Source organism: Macrobrachium rosenbergii, chromosome 53, assembly GCF_040412425.1.
Source record: "Macrobrachium rosenbergii isolate ZJJX-2024 chromosome 53, ASM4041242v1, whole genome shotgun sequence".
NCBI classification, from domain to species: Eukaryota; Metazoa; Arthropoda; class Malacostraca; order Decapoda; family Palaemonidae; genus Macrobrachium; species Macrobrachium rosenbergii.
The window spans coordinates 12,140,324-12,162,823 of NC_089793.1; the positions used below are offsets into that span (position 1 = coordinate 12,140,324).

At 37.1% G+C, this 22,500-nt stretch overlaps 1 long non-coding RNA gene across 1 annotated transcript in view; it reads right to left on the bottom strand.

Annotated features, from left to right (window-relative positions):
• LOC136834291 (uncharacterized) overlaps positions 1 to 22,500 on the bottom strand; it is an 88,868-nt gene that overhangs the window by 388 nt on the left and 65,980 nt on the right. The window lies entirely within an intron of this gene.

Sequence of the window (22,500 nt, forward strand, 5' to 3'; positions counted from 1 at the left end):
ATGTCCTAAGCTAGTTAACACAGCCTAATGTCAGACTCGGTGAAATTCCTTTGGCATATCGAGCCGTTGACAGAAACTTATCGAAATCCCGCTGAGACAATATCCAAGCCTAGGTAAGAAAAGTTATTAGGTCCCAAGTGGATGCTGCCTTGCAGAAGACATGCTGGCGATCAGAATGACGAAAGTAGGATTTAGAGTATTTGCGCGACTAAAGGATTAGGAAAGCTTCTAGTACTTTTTGGATAATTAAAGTTACAGCAACATAAACATTAGTATGAAGAATTAAGACAGGCACAAGCAAGGCACTGACAAATAAGTGGGAAATGGGAAACAACTTTAAAAGACAAGAGAAATGTTTAATCAGGTAATATTTGCTGAAATATTAATGCGAGGAATTGTGACAGGCACAAGCAAAGCGCTGACAAAAAATGGCAAAACAGGAAGCTACTATTATAAGACAAAAAAAAATGCTTAAACAGGTAATAACCGCCGAAATATTAGTATGAAGAACTATGACAGGCGCAAGAAATGCACTGACAAACAAATGGGATATAGGAAAATGCCGTCAGAAGAAAAAAAAAAAGATTAATTAAACAATAACAGCCAAAAATTAACACCCATCTCCAAAAACAGAAACATAACATTACGCATAAACATAATATAGATACGAGAGCAAAATCGCGTCATCCTTTCTTTGATACTAAAATGCAGCTAAACCAGAGACGAGATGAGGAGGAGGAGGAGGAGGAGGAGGAGGAGGAGTAGAAGGAGGAGGCACAAGACGCGGCCGCCTGAGGACGAGGAAGGGGAGGTACAAATGGAAGGAAGGAGCGGGGAGTGCGAGACTGAGATGGAAGGGGACGGAGAGGAAAGGAAAGGGGTGTGGGGGATAGGGAGGAAGGGAGTGTAGAGGGGGATGGGAACTAAGGGAAAAGAAGAAGGTTTAGGTGAGGGGCAAAGACATAGAGGGTAAGGTGAGGGGGACAAGCATAGAGTAAGGTGAAGGGGTAAATAAGATGAGGGTAAAGGAGGGGACATAGACGAAAAGGGGTGAGGGAGCTGGAGGAATAAAATGGTTGAGGGAAAGGGGACAGGGGAGGAGAAAAAAGGAAAGGGGAAAAGGACGAGGAGAGTTAAATAGCCTAAGAAGAAAGGCAAGGAAAAAGACGAGGGGCGGGAAGGAGAAGACAGACAGAAAAAAGATGAAGGAAGGGGCGGAGAGGGAATTCCCGGGTGGGAAGGCGGAAGGGAGCTGGAGAGGAGTTGGATGTACAGCTCAAGACTAACCATCTCCTCCATCTCCAAATGTCGCAGACTCATAACCCCGGCTCTAATTACCAAAAAGAGTATAAAGGCAGAAGAGAGAGAGAGAGAGAGAGAGAGAGAGAGAGAGAGAGAGCGAGAGAGAAGCATTATCATCAAAAACATCATAAAGGCGGGAGAGATGTTTTTGTTTCATGGAACATGGAACAAAAACCAAACTAAAGACTTACTTAATACAGTAAGAAAATGCACATAAACCTAAATTTTTATATTTATATGTATATATATATATATATTTATATTATATATATATACACGCATTTATAAATTATATATATATTATATATATGTGTGTGTGTCTGTGTAAGTAAATGTAGAGTAGAACAAAATCAGAACAGAGCGCTAAAAAAAAAAAAAAAAATGCCAGCAGCTTCAAATCCCATCGTAGCTGTTTAGTGAAAAGCTTCGGAGCCCTGGCCCTGTGAGTTCACTGACACGAACAAAACCGATAGAAATGTCCGCAACGCTTGACTTCCGACGGAAAATCTCGTTTTTCTGTGATTGAATTAAGAGAAGAAAAATGAGAGAGAGAGAGACAGAGAGACGGAGGAGGAGAAGAAGAAGAGAGAGCGAACGTAAAGAGAGGAGCGGAGAGAGAAAGGAGGAAGAGGAGGAGGAGGAGGAGAGGAGGAAGAGGAGAGATCCAAATTACAGGTTCTTATGAACTAACCTCCCCCGAGTCATTTCAACATATATTCTCTCTCTTATCAAGAACCGGAAAATTCTATTTGGCCCCGGGGTTAATAGTGTAGACCCGTAAAATTAACTTCAGAATTATTCATGGGTTTGCCGCCCCCCGGCCAAGAAAAAGAGAGAGACGAATTGCAATTTTGATCTAATTGTCGGCAAATCTTGCCGGTATTTTCCCGCTAAAAGAACTCGATGCTCACGGCGATGGGAAGGAGAAAAAGAAGACCAAGAAGGAGGAGGAGGAGGAGGAGGGGGTGGGAGGAGAAGAAGAGGAAGAGGAAGAAGAAGAAGAAGCGGAGGAGAAATGTGAGAAAAGGGAGAAGAGCAGAGGGCTAAAGGGGGCGCGGAGAAAAAGAAGAGGTAATAAGGAGAAAATGAAGAGGTAATAAGCAGCATGGCAAAACAGAGAGGAATAAGGTAGAGAATAAGAAGAAAGGCAAGAAGCGAAGGAAAACTGAGATAAAAGGAGGAAAAAGGGACAGAGGAGGAAAAAAGGACAGACTAGCAGAGCAATAAAAGGAATGAGAAAATAAAAGCAGAGGGAAAAAAGTGAGGAATATGAGGAAAAGCAACAAAACTGGGAGTGGGAAAGGGGAGGAAAAGAGAGAAAGGGAGGAGACCGCACGACGATAATAATGAAGGTGATGTCGGCGATGATGGAGAAAGGAGATACAATCAGAGCGTCCTCAGCATCGCCTTCTCGGTGTCAGGATTTACCTTTTGTCCTCTCGTTTTCCCTTCAAGTAAAGAAAATGGAAAGAGATGGACAACGCAAAATGAGATAAACATTAAAAACGTGTGTAATTTCAACTTTGCAGATGCGTAAAAAACAAAGAATTATTAATAACAGCAACAACAATAATAATAATAAAAATAAATTATTTCATTCCACTGCATGTACAGAACAAGAAAGAAAGACAAAGCAAAAAGAAAAATGTGCAAAAGTTGTGAAATTACAAACGCTCAGGTGAATGATAATAATAATAATAATGATAATAATAATAATAATAATAATAATAATAATAATAATAATAATAATAATAAATATTTCAGTGTAGAAATTAAAATATAATAATGATGAGCAAACAATTATTGCTTACATAAAATAAGAAACTAAAAAGTTGACAAATCCTAAAATCTGTCAGACGATCCAGAACCTCATACAACCTCATCTTGACTTGTCAAGGACCCCAAGAGAAAGAAAGTCGACCAATATGTGGCTTTTAGAGAATGAGCACACCCTTACTTTTACAGTTAGACATTGTGGTATAAATCTTTTGCATTCACAGTTATGATCACATTTCATTTAAATGCTTTTCACAGGATGCGACCATACCGCAATGCACCAAACCCAAGGTTCCACAGAAGCTTTTTGTGAAATACCTCAGCTAAGGTAATACACTCAGTGAGAAAAATGTTTGAAGCTAATCCCGGTAAGGTAGTTTCAATGCGAAGTGTGCATAGTAGTCTTTAAATACTGCGCTTGCAAGTGAAAATGTCAACAAGCATTGTAGGTTGAGTATGCTTTTCGGTGAAGCTTGAGTCACATTCGACCACTGGACGATAACTTTTGAGGGTAACTTTTCTTCTGTGATAAGAACCGGCCTATCTCCTTTCAAGGAAGAGAGAGAGAGAGAGAGAGAGAGAGAGAGAGAGAGAGAGAGAGAGAGAGAGAGAGAGAGAGAGAGAGAGAGAGAACTCTTACACAATCCCGAAATCATTCGTAGATTCGCAACTGGTGATCACATTACAATTAAAACTGAAAACAAAAAAATTGTAACTAGGAAAAGGGCGAAAGGCTCATACAGGCTACGGATCAAAGAACAAAGCAGTCCGATTAAAACCGGAATTTGGGATTGATTTATTGAATATTCTTATGGCCGGGGGCGGCAAAAGTCCGTGGGACATGTAGCCATATCTATGTGCCTACTCATCCACGCTTCATTCTCTCTCTCTCTCTCTCTTCTCTCTCTCTCTCTCTCTCTCTCTCTCTCTTCCCCTTTGGGGAGGCTGAATCCAGCAGAGATAAGAATTTATGCTGGATTTTACCAGTAGTGGATCAGCCCGTGAGGAATTGCAGGTCAGGGAATTATGATAAAAAGATGCATTTCAGGTAATATTGTATACCAGTATGATATTACGGAGCAAGTGTCAGTACTTTCTACTTGCAACTGCAACAAGGATTTTTGCAATCCTTAGAAGTGATTTGTATACATCGGAAAACACGACAGCTCTCGTTTTGTAATACTTAAAAACCGCATTTGAAAAACACAAACGTAGAGTTGATTACTCTTTATACAGACGCTGTCACCTGATCTGATCCATGTACCTAATTTACAGAAAATATCAGAGACGACTGAAAATAGGGTTATCAGAAAGAACTATTTTACCAATTAGTGTATATATTTACCTTTGTCAAGGAAACTGGGAATAGCGGAATGCCCAAACTAAGGGAGTGCTTTTGCTGCCGTGGTTTTTTTTTTTTTGTTTATTGTTATGCACTGTTGTTTATTGCTCTGCATGGTGAATGCACATGTCAACTTTAGGCAATATCTACAGAAAGATACATTCTGCTTGTGTACGGCCGTCTCCCACTCCGCCCAGCAATAAACAAATAAATAAATAGCACAAAATAAAAATATAGACTGACAGAGGTATTCACAGCAACTAAAAGAAATGTGAACATTTAGTTGACTCGCCCTCCGCTGAAAACCTTAAAAAGATAATTTTCTATTGTGGAAAATGTCTCACAAAGGATATATCTCTTGTTGCCCGCGATTTCCTCCGTTTATCCTTCGCAGTAAACACAATTCGAGGTTGTGAACGAGCTATTGCCAAAGCTATTGCCAAAGCTATTGCCAAAGCTACGAATATGGCGCAAAGCGAAATTCAAAGGGAGGCTAACCAAATTATCTCCGTTCCTGAGATATTAACGTACACTTCAACAAACGCACAAACCTCTTGCAAGGCTCGTCTCTCAAGCATTCAATTCAAGACGGGGAGGGGAAAACAATGCAAGAAAAAATTGTGCACCGTAGTGACCACAATTCCCCGGCTCGATTTGTTATTTTAAAAGGTGTAAAACATTTCTCCCACTCAACGAAAAGCTGAAATACAATTTTCACTAAACGTGAACAATTTTCCACAATAAAAAGGATGAAAGCAGAGAGCCGTTGATGCTCATATCATTGCCATAGTTTTGGGGGCGCCATTCCCATCATTAGGGGCATTGTTTACAAAAGTGGTGAGAATACAATGAAAATCTGAAAAACACTGGAAACAGTTTATTCTGACGTATACAAAGAGAAGGCGCTTTTACGAATAAACTTAAGTTTGCCCGAACAAAATTAAAACCTTACTTTTAAATAAAGCATTAAAGAGTGTTTTTAATAAAATGATACTTCTTGCCTAAGTTGCGCTAGATTCGCTTTGATGACATTGTTGAAAAATACTTAAACTTGGTAAATATTCAAGCAAAATGTTAGAGGTACATATGGTTCTCTATAAAAAGACGTCAGCAAATTATAAAAAGTGGTGCATTTCTAATATTTAACAGGTAAGCTACAATGGCAAACTATTACTATGAAAGATATGATAGGTTGCCAAATTGGAAAGCAAAAATAAAGCGTAAGAACGCAGACTTGATGTATTTTACAAATCATTAGAAAAAAAAAATGGAGCAGACTCGTTTTCAGTATAATATGGTAGATCTTCAAGGCTGGAAAGATTAATCGAATACAATAACAAGTAAAAAATGCTCCGAAGGTTCTTCGGCGCAATCGAGTTTTCTGTATGAGCCGCGGCCCATGAGACTTTCAGCCACGGCCCGATGGTGGCATGTGTTGTTGGCACCTATAGCGGTGCCAGACGCACGATCCATGGCTAACTTTAATCTTAAATAAAATAACAACTACTTAGGCTAGAGAGCTGCAATTTCCTGTTTGATGACTGGAGGGTGGATGATCAATATACCAATTTGCTGCCCTCTAGCCTCTGTAGATTTTAAGATCTGAGGGCGGGAAGAAAAAGTGCGGACGGACAGACACATAGCCTTCTCAATAGTTTTCTTTTACATAAAACTAAAACCTAAAGGAAATAATAAAATACAGAGAAGCCTTGTCATTAACAGTTAGGTAATACGTGATCAGCTTGATCAATTAAACAAGGGGACAACCCTTTAAGTTAATACCTTCTGAAAGGAAGGAAAGACAGTCGGAGGTCTGGGAAAGAATTTCGATAGGATTGGACTGGATATCGGTTCTGCGTGGATAAGATTCCGGATAGATGAAAATTCTTCTGATTTTAAAAGTGCCCTCCGCCTCTCCAACCCGCGCGGTGACAGACGTCCGTGCGAGAATCGATGTTAACGTATTGATCGTCATTTCTAAAATTACATTCAGTGAGTGTATCTTTATATACAACAAAAGGCCACGCCGAACAGGGGAAGGCATCTTTGAATACGAAGAGTCTGGCATTTGCTGGGTTTTAAAATAAAAATGTGAACAGAAAGTGTTTAGAGCTGCGGTTACCTCACGTCTGAACGCTCTCTTTTTCGCATATAAACACCAGTTACATTGATTTCTTTGAAACGTGAGGATAACCATCTTACAAAACACTTCAATTTTTCCCGAGTTTGGAAATACGCAACTGTATCATGAGATTCTCTTATGATATAGTGTTAGGCACTTCATACTGCAAACCGTCGAGACAAACACACCAAAATTCCTAAATATGCAACGCTAGATGATTTGCAATGTCCCTATAAAGAAAAAATTAATAATAAAAATATTGCATACGTTGCCCACCTTCTGCATGCTCTGTAACTGAGCTCTTGATGATGCAAATGTATAAAATCAACAAAAGATTTTTCCCTTTTTGTGTGGTTGCAACTGCACTGTTAATGATCCAACCCCTCACGATTAATTATGGAAGACAATCTTTATTTCTGTTTGCAACATCAAAGATACCAGGCCGCAAAATTAATTGCACTTTCTTGTGAAAATTACCTACATTGTTTAAGGCCAGTCAGTGCGCCTCCGAGAATGTGCGAAATTCCTCCTTAATTACAAATGTCAGTTGGCCGCAAAGCTGAAGCAAAAGAACAAATTGTACTTGTCTGCCTCGGAGACATCCGGGTGCACTTTCTTTGCTCGCCTGGGCCAAATTCCACTCAGGGTAAAGCACCCTTTGTTTATCGTTTATTTCCAAATAAAAAAAATAAACACAGTATCGTATGACAACAAAGTTTTCCAGATTGGCTTCCGTTTCTGTTTTGTTTCAAAATTCTAATTTGGAATAGGAGAAAAGTACACACACTGCCACAGAGAGAGAGAGAGAGAGAGAGAGAGAGAGAGAGAGAGAGAGAGAGAATCCTTCATATTCTAGCGTTACAGTTTTTATCCGTGAAAGTATGAACCTAAGTGGGCTGACAGTGATGAACCACCCAAATCAAAAGCAATCTTTAAAAATAGTTTTCTTTTTGTTGTCAAACAAATTCATTATTACACATTGCAAGAAAGTTCGGTATTTAATTCAAAACTATGTAACCAAACTTATTCAAATACTCCTTCTTCTAAGATTATACCAAGGGAATTATTTAAACTCCTTGACTAACCAAGCAGGCATTTGTCAAAACAGGTAATATGACATAGTATGAAAATAATTTCTGTACTCAAAATAACTGAAATTGACATGAATGACAGATTTCCATATTGAGAGATCTCAGATGTACTCAAAATAATATCAGTAACAGAGACAAAAAAGTAGACTACTAGCATTTGAAAATCTAAAACCATATATATATATATATATACACATATATAATATATAAATGCAAATGATATTAAAATATAATTGACAGGGACATAAGGCACAAACAATATTTTATAAAAAAGATGGGAAACTGATTTAACAGAAAAATAACAATTAAGTTTTCTTAAGAGCTTCACTTTTCTCCATTGTAAATACCATTAATTTTCAATAAATGATTTCACAATTTTCAAAACTATAATCTTCTCTCCCATGCTTTCAGCCATTTCGATCACTAAATATGTGTTCTTACTTCATTCATCTGTTTGTCTTTTAATAATACAGTAACTAATATCTTCCGTCTTGTTTCTAATGACCAATTATCACTTTCTCTTTCAATAAAAATCAAACCTCTTTCCTTTTAGTAATAATCAATCCCACCTTCTCTGTTTCTTATGATAACCAATACTTTTTAAGCAATCCTTTCCATCCCTTTTTCTAATATTAACCAATCATTTCTATCCCCCTTTTTAATAATAATAAACAATCGCGTCCTTCTTCTCTTTCTGGTAATATCCAGTCCTTAGTTCCCTCTTGCTAATAATAACCAGTCCTTTTTATTTTCTTTTCCCAGTAAACCATCATTTCTTCCTTTTTCTAATACTATCCAATCCTTTCTTTCCTATTTCTGTTTATAACCAGTCCTTTTCCCTCTCTCTTTTTATAATAAAAATTCCTTTCTTACTCTCTTTCTAATGATAACAAATAATTTTCACTATTTAATCTAAAGCAACGTTTCTTTAAATCACCCAAGTAAATGAAATCGACCACCCTTGATTTCTTTTAGCCAAGTCTGAAGAAAATAATGAAAAACGGAAAACTTTAAATGTTTTGATTTATTTTTTGACCTTACGATTTTCCGATTTAATAAAGCAGTCTTTTTTCACATATCTGTGAAATTCCCAATATTTTTTGTTTTAATTCCTCAACAGACGCGCAAAATGAACAAACTGCTATCATTCAGTTTCCAAGATATATGATTTCTGAAAGTGTCAAATACAAGGTGCTTCTGTTCAAGACGTCTACGAATGGTTACATCCATTGCTTTGCTTATCACTTCTCATTTTCATTAATATGTTACGTATTACTGCCTTGTTTAGCAATGACAGCCTTTATTTGCTGGAAGGGAGGTGGAAGGGACCCGACAGCTGTTCGTTTGTGATCCTCGTGAAGCTGTCTTTTACTGTACCGGATCAGACCGACTCGTTATAGCTCAGTTTACGAACTACGAACATCAACTTCTTGATTAACATTCTGGGACGCATTAGGCGAAGTGACGAGGCAATTCCCAAGAGATTCAATGGCGCTGATGTTCCATTGTATAGCAGCTTAAGGACGAACTGGCACACCTGTATTAGGCAAAACTGCAGTAGGTGCTCCAGATAGAAACTGGACCTGGAAGATAAAATTTAGGCCAAAAGTCAAGCGCTGGGACCAATGAGGTCATTCAGCGCTGAAAGGCAAATTGAAAGTAAAGAAGGTTTTAGAGGTGTAACAGGAGGAAAACCTCGCAGTTGCATAAGTAAACTGTTAGGAGAGGGTGGAATGTACGATGGGAGAAAGATAATGTGACGGAGGTGCAGTCAAGGGAATGAAAGGGGTTAGCAGCTTAGGGCCGATGGGCAGCTGCAAAGAACCTCAAGTAATGCCTACACTGATGGCACTACCCTCCTCCCCGCCCCCTTAGGGTACCAGATAAAAAAATTAAGTATAATCCATTTATTTTTATATATAATAAAGCCAGGGGCCGTTTGATCAAGTAAGTACAAGAGGAGGAGAGCACCGTTACCGTAACTAAACCGATGAAAAAATCATTCACTTTGAGGGTACACTTTCCAGAGTTACGCAACTGTTCGAAAATACCCAAAAACAATAGAAGAAAGCAACAAAATGCCTAGGAATATATATACAGAGACACAAAAGCATACGCATACTATATTGTTTTCGATACCTAGAAATCTCAGCTTTTTGAGATTATTAACGATCCTGATGTGGGCTGTTGTTGCATTTTTGGTGGCTGTAGGAACCTCTGTGTGTTTGCCTCAAAGGAATTTGATCCTTTATAAGCTCTGTATTCAGTTACTTTTCTTTAACAGATGGATTTACAGTTTCACTACATCTGTGATCGCTCTTTGCATTTGGATACATATCATATCCGCCTCTTGTGAGTACCCAGGACTGGGCGAATCACAGAAGAAATATTCAACATTTTTTTTTCTTTAGAAATTTTCTCCACTAGCGAGTAAACATCCTACAAAATGACGGTAAGACGACTTTTAAATTCTCCGTGAGTTTCGCTGAAAACACCTCGGAGCCAAAAAGTCCTATAACGTACATTTCTGGAGAGAGAGATTTGGGGGAGGAACCCGGATCAAAGTTAGGTCATTTCCTTGTACTATCTCTCTTTTTCTCTGTAAAATCGGTAACGAAAATATAAAGAAAAAAAAGAGAGAGAAAAAGACTGAAATCACTCTCACTCACTCACTCACCCACTCCCATATTTTTATCTTCCATTTTTTTTCCTTCTTCGTCTAGAGCAACATCAATTTTCCCAACAATAATAATTCCGGTTCCATTGTAAAGACGCTCTCAGTATTCGTGGCGACCTGGTCCTCCTGACCGCCAAAATGCGCATTATCATCAGGTAGCCATTCAACGTCTACGTCGACTCCGACGCATCTCTCCAACATTTCGGGGCAGACCGAATGTTTCGGACTGGGGTTAGCCAGACGTGGGGAAAATATTTCGGAGGAATTATGGAAAACTCTGTCTTCTGCGCGTACGTCCACACGTACGGAAGAGTACTGTGTGTGTGTATGTGTATATGTGTAGGCTATATATATATACATATATATATATATATATATATATATATACATATATATATACATATATATATATATATATATTATATATATATATATATATATAATCACAACGTACTTTTCCTAAGAAATATACCTGAAGGAAAAAGAGAATTTATATTGAAGACAAATTCAGAATATGAACAAGAAAATACTTTGCAAATAATGCCATGACTTAAGGGAAATTGTTTGAGTGTGCAAATGTGCCTTAAGAGTTTGTGTATATATACAGTATATATATATATATACATATATATATGTTATATATGTATATATACATACACGTGCGTGTGTTTGTATGACTGTCAATCTTTCCTATCGTGTTTGTCTCTCCTCCTCTCTGTATTTATGGTTAGCGAAATTAATTGAACCCTTCCTAATTAAAAACAAAATCGAAATGCTATCGACGCAAGAGCGGAATTCGAAGAGCAGGGTGCAAGGTAACAGTTAGGAAGCCGATGAAGAGAGCGACCAAATTAATTATTTAAATATTATTAAAGCAATGATAGTTCAACCTTACTGTTTCAAAATACAGATATTAATTATTTTTCAGCCATTATTTCAAGAGGATGTTCATCACGATTTCCGAAATCAATTAAATCATGCTTCACTAATTACCTGAAACCTCTCAAACTGTTTATGGCTCAAAGGTTTTCTATTATGGCACGTGGATAAACAGAAGTTATGTACACAATAATCTGGTACACATCTGATTTCAGTGTAAAAATAACTAAGCACATGGGTAAATGGAGAAAGGCGTTATGCGACCAAACACTTGGTTTTTGTCCTACATAAAATTCCACCCAAGTCACTGTTCCTCTCTCTTTTTCTCAAGAGTAACATTTACAGAGGCTTCACAACATTATAAATACTGGACCTATTCCTCTTATTCTTTGCCCGTTTGATTATGATGCTGTCAAAAACTGTAACAGATGGTTTAGTGAATGTCTGACAGATGGCTTCCAGCTGTCAGAAATCACGATTGAGTAGAGAAATCGCATGACGCAAGATTAAATATATAACAAAACAAAATTAACAAGTCGTTTATTTTAGAGAAACGCAGGCATACGCAATTAACGGAGGGGATAAATAGTATATCTAGTTCGGTCAGTGATGACAAACACTTTTCCACAGTAAGACTGGGCCAAAGATGATGACGATGTATATGATACAAAGTTTATAATGAGAATATCATTAATAATGGTGCACCCAGGAAGTTTGATGAAATATATTTTCTACAAGGGATTGTTGATCGGTTTTGTCTTGTAAATACTGTTTTTATGGGTCATTTAAATTTCACAGAACAAAGTTAAAGAGTACAGTAAATACATTATATATATATATATATATATATATAATATATATATATATATATATATATATATATATATATTTATATATAAAAATTCAAAGGGCCTAAGATTGCTATAGTTGGTACAAGGAACTAAAAATAATATCACCTAAGAAACTTCTTACAAAGAATTTCTGTTACATTTTCCAAAACAAGATACATTCCATTCAGTCCACAAATACACACACGTGCGCACACACACACACACAAAGAGAGAGAGAGAGAGAGAGAGAGAGAGAGAGAGAGAGAGAGAGAGTAGTCAAACAATAATCAAAGTAGTGTTAGCTTGGGGCCCGAAGGCTATTGCAGGAAATTAATTTTCGAGTAAAACTAATGAGCGCTGGTCCTACTTCAGGGGTCATTCAGAAACCCTCTATCGCTAAGGCACGCAACAACAATGGCTTTTGGAAAGAAATGTTAGGCGTATTTAACCTTTTATTGAACAATAAAAAAAAAACTGTGGTTGGCTAGTGATAATTCTCTCCAGAATTATCTACTTGCCAAATTATCTTTTCAGTAAAACCATACATAAATACTAGATTATCCTTTCAAATGAAATACACATCAGCATGCCTTAACTGTCAACGTAAACAACTTGGAAGGTTTCACTTAATTGCGAAAGTATGATTTCAGTGATTTCTGGAATATTAGTGATTAACATCTGGTTCGGGAAGGATAAATCAGACAGAGTAACGAATTCATCCATAAAAGGTTATGTACGCATATAACAAACAGACACAAGAATGTAAAACCTCAAAGAACCATTTCATTACTGTATGGTGCGAAAAGATATTTATAAAAGCTAATCATTTCTTTTATACCTCTAAGAATGATTAAAATTAGCTGTGTTACTGTATAATGCGTAAAGCCATGGGAACATCTGAGATCACATGTTCAATTTCATGTGCTCATATCCACATAAAGTGATGGTTATTTTTAAGGGAAAACATAATTCGGCAAGTTATGATGCATCATTTTCAAACATGATATGCATAATTATATACTTATGTTGTATGCATATACTCAAGACGTGCATAAATAATTGTATTTTCATCTGTATACACACAAGCATAAAAGACTGAGAAATTGGTGCTTTAACGACTATGGTATAAAATTGGTGTTAACTCAGCGCTTATACGCAGCAAGAGTGGCGGAAAATTAAATGAGGCAACTTGAAGTGTTTATTTGATGATATTAAATATTCGGTGTAGTTATCACGAAATGAAAAAAGTAATTGACGCTGACCATGAACGTCGCAAAGAGTCCGCATAAAGTTTCAGTGTCGATTTTTTGGTCGCCAAAACCGAAAGCTAGAGTTTAAATTGCAAGCGATGTTTTGCCAGCTTTCGACCTCCTTGGCCGTAGGATAAGAACTTTCACGGCGGTATGAAGCTGATCTGGCTAATTATGGTTACTGCATGCACACACACACACACACACAAACTATATATATATATATATATATATATATATATATATATATATATATATATATATATATATATATATACATATATATACTGTATAAATATATATATATATATATATATATATATATATATATATATATATATATATATATATATATATATATATATATATATATATATATATATATATATATAATATATATATATATATACAATTTTAAAAAGGACACATATATAATATATATATAACAAGATGTTATATTTTAGTATAGTTTAGGTCAAGGAGACTCGAGGTAAAATCTTTGTATTCAGCAAATAGTTTGATTCCCTCCCAGCAATGCCGGTCAGGTGACAGAAAATGTTTGTAGTACGTATGTAGATTACACCAAATCTGCCCTAAAGGTAAATGGCTCTTGTAACTAGATCCATTGAAATCTCTGTTTTTATGGGAGAGAAATGAACTTGTGATTTTTATGATTTTCTAATCATTATGAACTTTTGACTGGTATGGGAGATTTAATATGACCTCTTTTATATTATTGTTTTGTCATGTACGTTTGCCATATCCCCTCAAGACATTCATATGTTTTTTCCACTTTGCTGAATGTCTGTGGACACTGTGGACAGTGGATAGTGTGGACTGTTTGTCATGTGGTAGACTGTTTTTTTCCATGTTTGGATACCATGACTTGCTCCCCATTGTTTTGCAGTTCAGATTTGTATCTGACTCGATCATTTATTAACATTTTAATCTTTGCTTTGTTTTATTCATTTCTTGTTGGGTTATTTGAATAATAAACTTATTTTTGTAGAAACTGTTGCGTTCTTAAAATAGATCCATTTAATTGCTTTGTGAGAATGAGTAAGATCTGTGGGTGAATCTGAAAACGATGAGAGAGAGAGAGAGCGATACACCAGAGAGAGAGAGAGAGAGAGAGAAAGAGAGAGAGAGAGAAGTGTTATTTATCGATGAACCTTCGTTCACTAATAAAAAGATCGTTTGACATCGTTACGCACACTCTTCAAAAAGTGTTAATTCTGTCCTTAGTTATATATATATATAAATATAAATATATATATATATATATATTATATATATATATATATATATATATATATATATATCCATATATATATATATATATTTATATGATATATATGATACGTAAACGGTATAAATGGCTCTTTGTAACTTCCATAGTATCGACAGCATTACTTTCTGCACCTTGACAAAGACTCTTTCCACTTCGCTGTCCAGGATGTCCTCCACCATGACTTTGCCCCAATTTTCTGTTCTCGTTCAAGAACAAATCCTACGGTGATTCCTGTTGAGAATCTAGGAAACCGATACTATTCAATAGTAATAATGGCGTCGCATATTCGCATATTACATACTTTTAATGACTTCGCCAAACGGGGCAACCCTCCACGGTCACAAAGTGACGTCAGCGCTAGAATTTCTAAAACCTGTAATTCTTCAGTTATAAACCACAGACCTCCATAAAAGCACTACTTAGCAGTAAATACAAACTATAAAACTATATTTAATAAAATAAATAGCCGGCTGCATAGAATTTTTCTATGAATTAAGCCAAATAAGCCAAGCGGAATCTAGATATTGTGCCTAATTTCATTCTATACTTGAGAAACTCCTATATGAATTAGCATTATCTAACAGCAATAATCCCAAAAGGAAGGCTCCCTGGTAATCACTTAACCCAACATGGCAACCAATAAAAAATCAACTGAACGCTTTATCTTACACAGAATTCATGGAGACAACATTAAATATTTATTCCTATATCTTAATTCCATGCAAGATTCAGCATGAATTAATTATATGAAGGATTCAGTATGAAACCTGTATAAGGCATATACATTATATTTTATATGTATATGTGTTATATATATGTTACAACTGTTGGAAACAGATAAGAATATTCCAGGTAGGAGTATTACGTAGCATACCGATTGGTCTATCTTCAGGAGGCGGTGAAGGTTCCGCCCTTTTTCCTCTCTTTTACAGCGAGTCCTCTCTCTTTCTCTCTCTCTCTCTCTCTCTCTCTCTCTCCTCTCTTCTCCACTCTTTCTTCTTTCTCTTACTCCACATTAAAGAAATGAAATGGGTCGTATAAGGAAAACTCAATCTTTCCTACCAAAAATAGATTTATTATTTAAAGCAACCCAACAAGCAATGAATAAACAAAGCAAAGATTAAAATGCATCATAAATGAAATTGTCAACTAAGAAAAACATCTAACTCAAGATTTAGTCTCAGTCCAACTAAAAAAATCTGATTATGGCTAATAGCCTGCAAATTCAAAAAATTCTCACATATTCCATTATAGACTTTGTAAGGTCTAGTCTCCGAGTCTCCACATAAAATACTAGACATTGAAAAAGGTTTGCGTCTGTTCTCTCTGTAGATCACACCAGCATGATAACATCATGTTTTGCCCACAAAGTCATCACCACAAACCACAACCACAACCACAACCATGACATCTGTCGAAAAAAATGAACACAGATATACTTCCAAAAAAATATATAAATGCAAAACATAATAAATGAAAAGTCTAAAATGCATGATTAAATAGCATACTGGTAAAAAATACAGAACATAATAAAATAGAATATTGAAATAGTAAAATGCTACATCCACTTCCCACACAAAATCAAAAATGTCTTGAAATATGGTAAAAACATAAGTTCAAAAATGTCTTGAAATATGGTAAAAGACCATAAATCCACAATTCACATAGAAAAACGAAGAGTCTGGACTGTACCTTTATTCTGCCAATTTAAGAGCTCGCCACTCTCAAAGATAATGTCTTCACGATCCCGATCTAGGGTCTGCTAATGAACGACCGAACTAATTCTTGGCAGAATTAGACACAAAATCGAGATTCTATAACACACGAACTCCTGTACGCGCATAGCGACTTGTCATATGACTCAGCCAACACCGCGTGTTCATCACATTAACTGCTGAGATGATCAACTATTTGCTGAATACAAAGATTTGCAACTGGATTCAAGAGTACCATCTCGCAAACCAAAAATTCTTTCATCACACTGTACCTTTTAACATTACGGCGGCCATATTTTCTGAAATAGTGCTCAGCCACCACATAAAGAACGTCTCGCTCTCTTAACGGCAAACTAAAAAAAAGCATGTATAAAACATAACAGATAGGCTTATGCTCAGTAGTAATGTCTACTGAACTACAGCTTAGATACTGCTCTCGCGACGTACTTGCATCTACTGGGATATTGTCTTAGCGCACTTGCGTGAAGTCTTACAAGCACAAATGAGCTTTACTCCCAACAACAAGAACTATCAGAAAATAACACACTAAAATCATTAAGACAGCTGGCAACAAATATTCACGGTACTCGACCATGAATTATCCTCGATCTCTTCCATCGGCGGGACAGTCATCGGTATCTCTGTCGAAGGCACTGGAACTATATCGTGATTGTTATGCATATGACGCATAAATATCTTCTCGGAACTGTTGAACACAGCACGGCTAAGTACGAAGAAAGTCCGTAGACAGGATTTCTGCAGGACGAGTCGAACAGCTTGGACCCTTCGAAGCACGAACGTCGTCGTCTGGTTATTCTGGCACATCGTCGTCATTGGGGCACTCTTTTGCAATACAAATGTATATATACAGTATATATATACATACATATACATATATGTATGTATACAGAGAGAGAGAGAGAGAGAGAGAGAGAGAGAGAGAGAGAGAGAGAGAGAGAGAGAGATGTTACATTCCTATCTCTTCCAAAATTTAGTGACTTGTTGCCGTTTACGGGGTCTAACTATTGGTAGCATTTTCGTAAAAATCTATGCTCAACTTTTTACGTAATCCTAAAAACAAACAAACAATAACATAATGCCCTTGACGAAGGAAAAAATATTGAAGGGAAACTATTGTACAAACCAAGGGTCACTGACCGACATTAAAGAATTTTAGACTGAGCAATGAATAGGAGTCAGAATGAAAAGTATAGATCTTTATTTATCCATATCAAACAACAGAGAGAGAGAGAGAGAGAGAGAGAGAGAGAGAGAGAGAGAGAGAAGTTAAGAGATACCTTAGTTTAACCAGACCACTGAGCTGATTAACAGCTCCTAGGGCTGGGCCTCGAAGGATTAGACTTATTTTACGTGGCTAAGAACCAATTGGTTACCTAGCAACGGGACCTAAAGCTTATTGTGGAATCCGAACCACATTATAGAGAGAAACGAATTTCTACCACCAGAAATAAATTCCTCTAATTCTTCACTGACCGGCCGGAAACTCGAACTCGAGCCTAGCAGAGTGCCAGCCGAGCACTCTACCGACACGTCCAACGAGGAACTAAAGAGAGAGAGAGAGAGAGAGAGAGAGAGTCAATCAACCTGCAAGTTTCTGTATGATAACTCACTTCTTCATAATGGAAAATTCTGAACACCATGAAAATAAATTCTCAACATCACGCATAGGGTAATCCTGAGCTCTGTTGGTAACCAATGTCTTGAGGCAGAGGAACGGCAGAGCCTTGAGGCGCGCACAAAGACAGAGACTCCGATACTAATGAAACCATTTATGCCGAAACAATTATCGGACAAGAGGAAAAGTCCGGCGTCTCAGGGATACTTTGCATTCATGAACCACCCACTAGCTTGCTAGACAAAACTATGTAAATGTAACGGTGACGCACTTTATTGCTTCTGAAGGATATTATCTCCTTGCGTTCATTTCTTTACGCATTCATGTTCGCAGTGTTTTCGAAAATTGATATGCACATTGAATATTTTTAATTTTATTATAGGTTGGTCTACATATTCAGTGTTCTTTTAGTTGTCTAAAAGGCGTAACTTCGTTAATGGTCACTGAAACAATTAATTTTCGTGACTGATGGAACTTAAGGGGTTGTGAAAGTGTTAACGTGGCTGGAATGCCTCTCCTATGTATATATAGTATAACTCGAAGTCAATTTAGAGTTAAATATTAAAAATGACGTTTGGAACATTCAGATATAACTACTTACTTCAACACAGCTAAACTCAAGCAGTGCAAGATGTTTCAGAACCTCGAATTTTCCGCTATATATAAGAATTCGTTTTATTCATCTTTATAAGAATATTTCTTTTCACAAGCACAAAACAATTCTGGATAAAAATATCTGATCTAAACTAAAAAAATAATCCTTTGTGATACAAAACACAAAACAAAAAGAGACGTGAAAACTGAATGTATTATGAAAGCATAAAAACATGTCGCTAGAACATTGAACAAACGTTTGCCTCAAGGTCAAGGAACTGTGTGTGAGCATGAAGCATAAATTCCAGTAATAAATTTCTACATTCTTATAGCCGACAACAAAGGAATAAGCTTGGGAAAGCTTTAGAATTTATGTATGTGAGAGAGAGAGAGAGAGAGAGAGAGAGAGAGAGAGAGAGAGAGAGAGAGAGAGCATATAAAAACAGTGATAATGATGACCATCAGAATCATCTGTTACTATTCTGTATATGTGTGTGTGTGTGTGTGAGAGAGAGAGAGAGAGAGAGAGAGAGAGAGAGAGAGAGAGCATATAAAAACAGTGACAATGATGACCATCAGAATTATCCGTAACTATTCCGTATATGAGAGAGAGAGCAATGATGCCCATCACATTTATCCGTAACTTTTTTTTAGTTAAACGGGAACAAGCCACAAAAACTGAAGCTTGTAACACTTTCTTCATGAAGCACCTGAGACTTGCTGAAGAGTGTCAATGGGAGTACTTTACGCTCAATTGAAATGGGCTGACGCACTGCACATGTAGTTCCTGCGAATTAGGTAAATGTTCATAACCAACTTCAAAGTTCGTCAATGCGAGAGAGAGAGAGAGAGAGAGAGAGAGAGAGAGAGAGAGAGAGAGAGAGAGAGAGAGAGAGTTCTAAAATAAAGGCATCCAGCAAAACCCAGATATAAACAATAAAACAGTACGACGTATACGTCCTAATATTAACAGTGCTCATCTGCGCGTCTGATTAAGTTTGGCGTACAACCTCGTAAGAGTTGTACGGCTTAGGCTCATCCTTTCACTTCACGAAGTTTTTCAAGTTCTCTCTCTCTCTCTCTCTCTCTCTCTCTCTCTCTCTCTCTCTCTCTCTCCCTGGTCTCGCTCGTGTAGGCAAACCACGGAAAGACAAGTCATTTTGGAGGCGTGAAATTAAATTTTCCTCTTCTAGCACGTTTGTATGCAGGGTCGAAGGCCGGGACGCCGTGTTTGCTGCGATCTTTGCTCCTTCACACACTCACGCGTGATCTCGAGGACCGGCTTCATCCTCTGCCTTTCGTTCGCGCGCCATCCGTTTTCGTTTCGTTCTCCCCCCAGCAGCGCCTTTTCGGCCTGGACTAGTAGGCAGGCAGACAGGCAGGCAGGCAGGCAGTGACTGCATCGGAAGGCATCAAAACACGCACGTTTCCGGCTCTGCTCATTTCGATAAAGTGGGGGTAACACTTGAGCTAGTCGGTTTCAATGACCCATGGGAAGTAAACACCTCGGAAGACTATGTTAAACCCCTCAATTGTCATAATGCGGGGGAGTAGTCTTCAGGTGTTGCTGGACGCGGGAATTAGCTCGTCTCTTGGTGTAGGTTACAGCCGCTCGTTTTTGTTTACTTCTTTCACTTTTTTACGCTTTTTTTATTTCTTTTTTTTATTTTGGAACCTCGCCCAAAGCGCGATCTCATACGGGCGTAAAATTTGTCTAAGTGTCACATATAAGAACATCAGGAACGTTCGAAAAGTTGAATTTTATACGTTTTGTTCAAACTTCACACACGAAAGAGAATATAAGCGACGCCAACAGCATAGCAAAGAGGTTTTTCTAATAAGCCCTTTGGCATAAGTAGCGGTTTTTTATATCTTTTTTTTTGTGTTGGGGGGTAGAAGAAGAGGGGTGGGTTTGTGTAACTAAACGAAAGGAAGTGAAGAAAATGGGATGTCTAAGGTTGCTGACGATGGATAAAGAAAAGTAAATGAGTGATTAACAGCATTTGGCCCGAAGGATTAGACTTATTTTACCTAAGGTGGTTACTAAAGCAACGGGACCTACAGCTATTGTGAACGAGAACCACATTATAGCGAGTTGAAATAAATTCCTCTAATTCATCAGCCGGTGGGGAATCGAACTCCGCCCAGCGAGTGCCAGTCCACAGCTCTGACGATGGAAATGAGTGACATTTTTACTCCGGTGTACGAGCGAGTGTTGATACACTTCTGTTGATATGATTAGAAATGGTAAAATGCTCATATATATACGAATGCGTTCGATGTACAGATAGCCACCACTACAAACATCCTCCAAGGAAACATCCGGTTTTGTCATCTCTAATTGAAATTTGCAAGGAATGGGAAAAGGGTCTACCCTTTCACTCAGAACGCTCGGCTCCTGCGTTACTAATCAAGGCACATGTGGGATGTCTCTTACAATAGCAAATAATCGCTGTATTGTATATTACAAAGAATAGGGTATTCGCTAATGAATGATGGGTTATCTCCAAAATTAACACTGAGTGGGTTGTCTCTTCAAATAACAAAACAGTGGTGTCACATACAATAAAAAAGAATGTCACATACAATAAAAAAGAATGAGATACTTTCTGTGATAAAGAATGGGTTACCTCTTATAATAACAAATAGAGAGAGAGAGAGAGAGAGAGAGAGAGAGAGAGAGAGAGAGAGAGAGAGAGAGAGAGAGAGCAGTGTTAAAAATTTAGCAAAAAGAGAGACGTGGGATTACAATACGTTAATATTCTTAACGTATTATTTCATGCTAAATCATAAAGTCCGTTATTAAAAGATGAGCTTTATAATGCTCTTATAATAATATATATATATATATATATATATATATATATATATATATATATATATATATATGTATATATATATATATATATATATATATATATATATATATATATATATATATATATATATATATATATATATATATATATATATATATATATATATATATATATATATATATAATTTCCTCTTGTTTCTCAACACGCCCTTCGGAATGAGGATATTACTGCAGACCATACTTCTCTCGAATATGACTGCGACCCACCAAAGTCGACTTATTGCCAGAGGCATAACTGACTACTTACATCAACACGGGCACATTATAATCTAACAGAACGAGCCTGAAACTTTCCGGATCGCTTGGGATCGAACTGTAACCTCTCGCTGATAATACTCTCGGATACATGCAGCCGTATCACTGAATTTCCCGAAACCCGAGGACGAACCGCTTAGAACTTTCCACCGCAAGAGCACACGATAACAGCATCACCTTTCTGTCGTGTTTCTCGGAAAAATAACAGAAGTCATAAATCCAACAGTATTTCGGTTGTAGCTGACGGTCATTACTGCCGTTTCCTATTTGCACGATCATTAATCAGATTTTTTTTTTCCTCTTGGTTCTTTAACTTTCTCCCTCACCTTCCATTTTTTCTGGGCTCTTTTTGTTCTCCTTGCAATTTTTATCTTTTCTCCGGTGATTTAATTCACCACATTTCTTTCGTTTTGAAATCTATTCCTTCCTTGGAGGCTCGTCAATAATCTTGATTGCGATTTTCTATCTCTTTCTCTTTCTCTCACACACATGCACATACAAACACACACATACACGCGCACACACACATACATATTGCAGGAATGAATGCCTTATCACTCATCATTTCATTGCCTGAGAAAGAGGTTAAAATTCTTTGCTCCTGATCCATATACTCGTACATTACTATCACATACCCCCTGAGACGTGTGAAATTTATATCAATGAATCACAGGGGCGGAGAATCATTAATACAACTGAAGTCTTAGTTATTAGAGTTGAATTCTTCTTGTTTTAAATTTGTTTCAGGAATTACTAGACCCGATGAAGTTGTAATAAATATAACAATCCGCAAGATAATTAATAATTTTAGCACAATTAAGGATCCTTGATTCTTATCTATTAAATTTAGCCAGGAGGACGA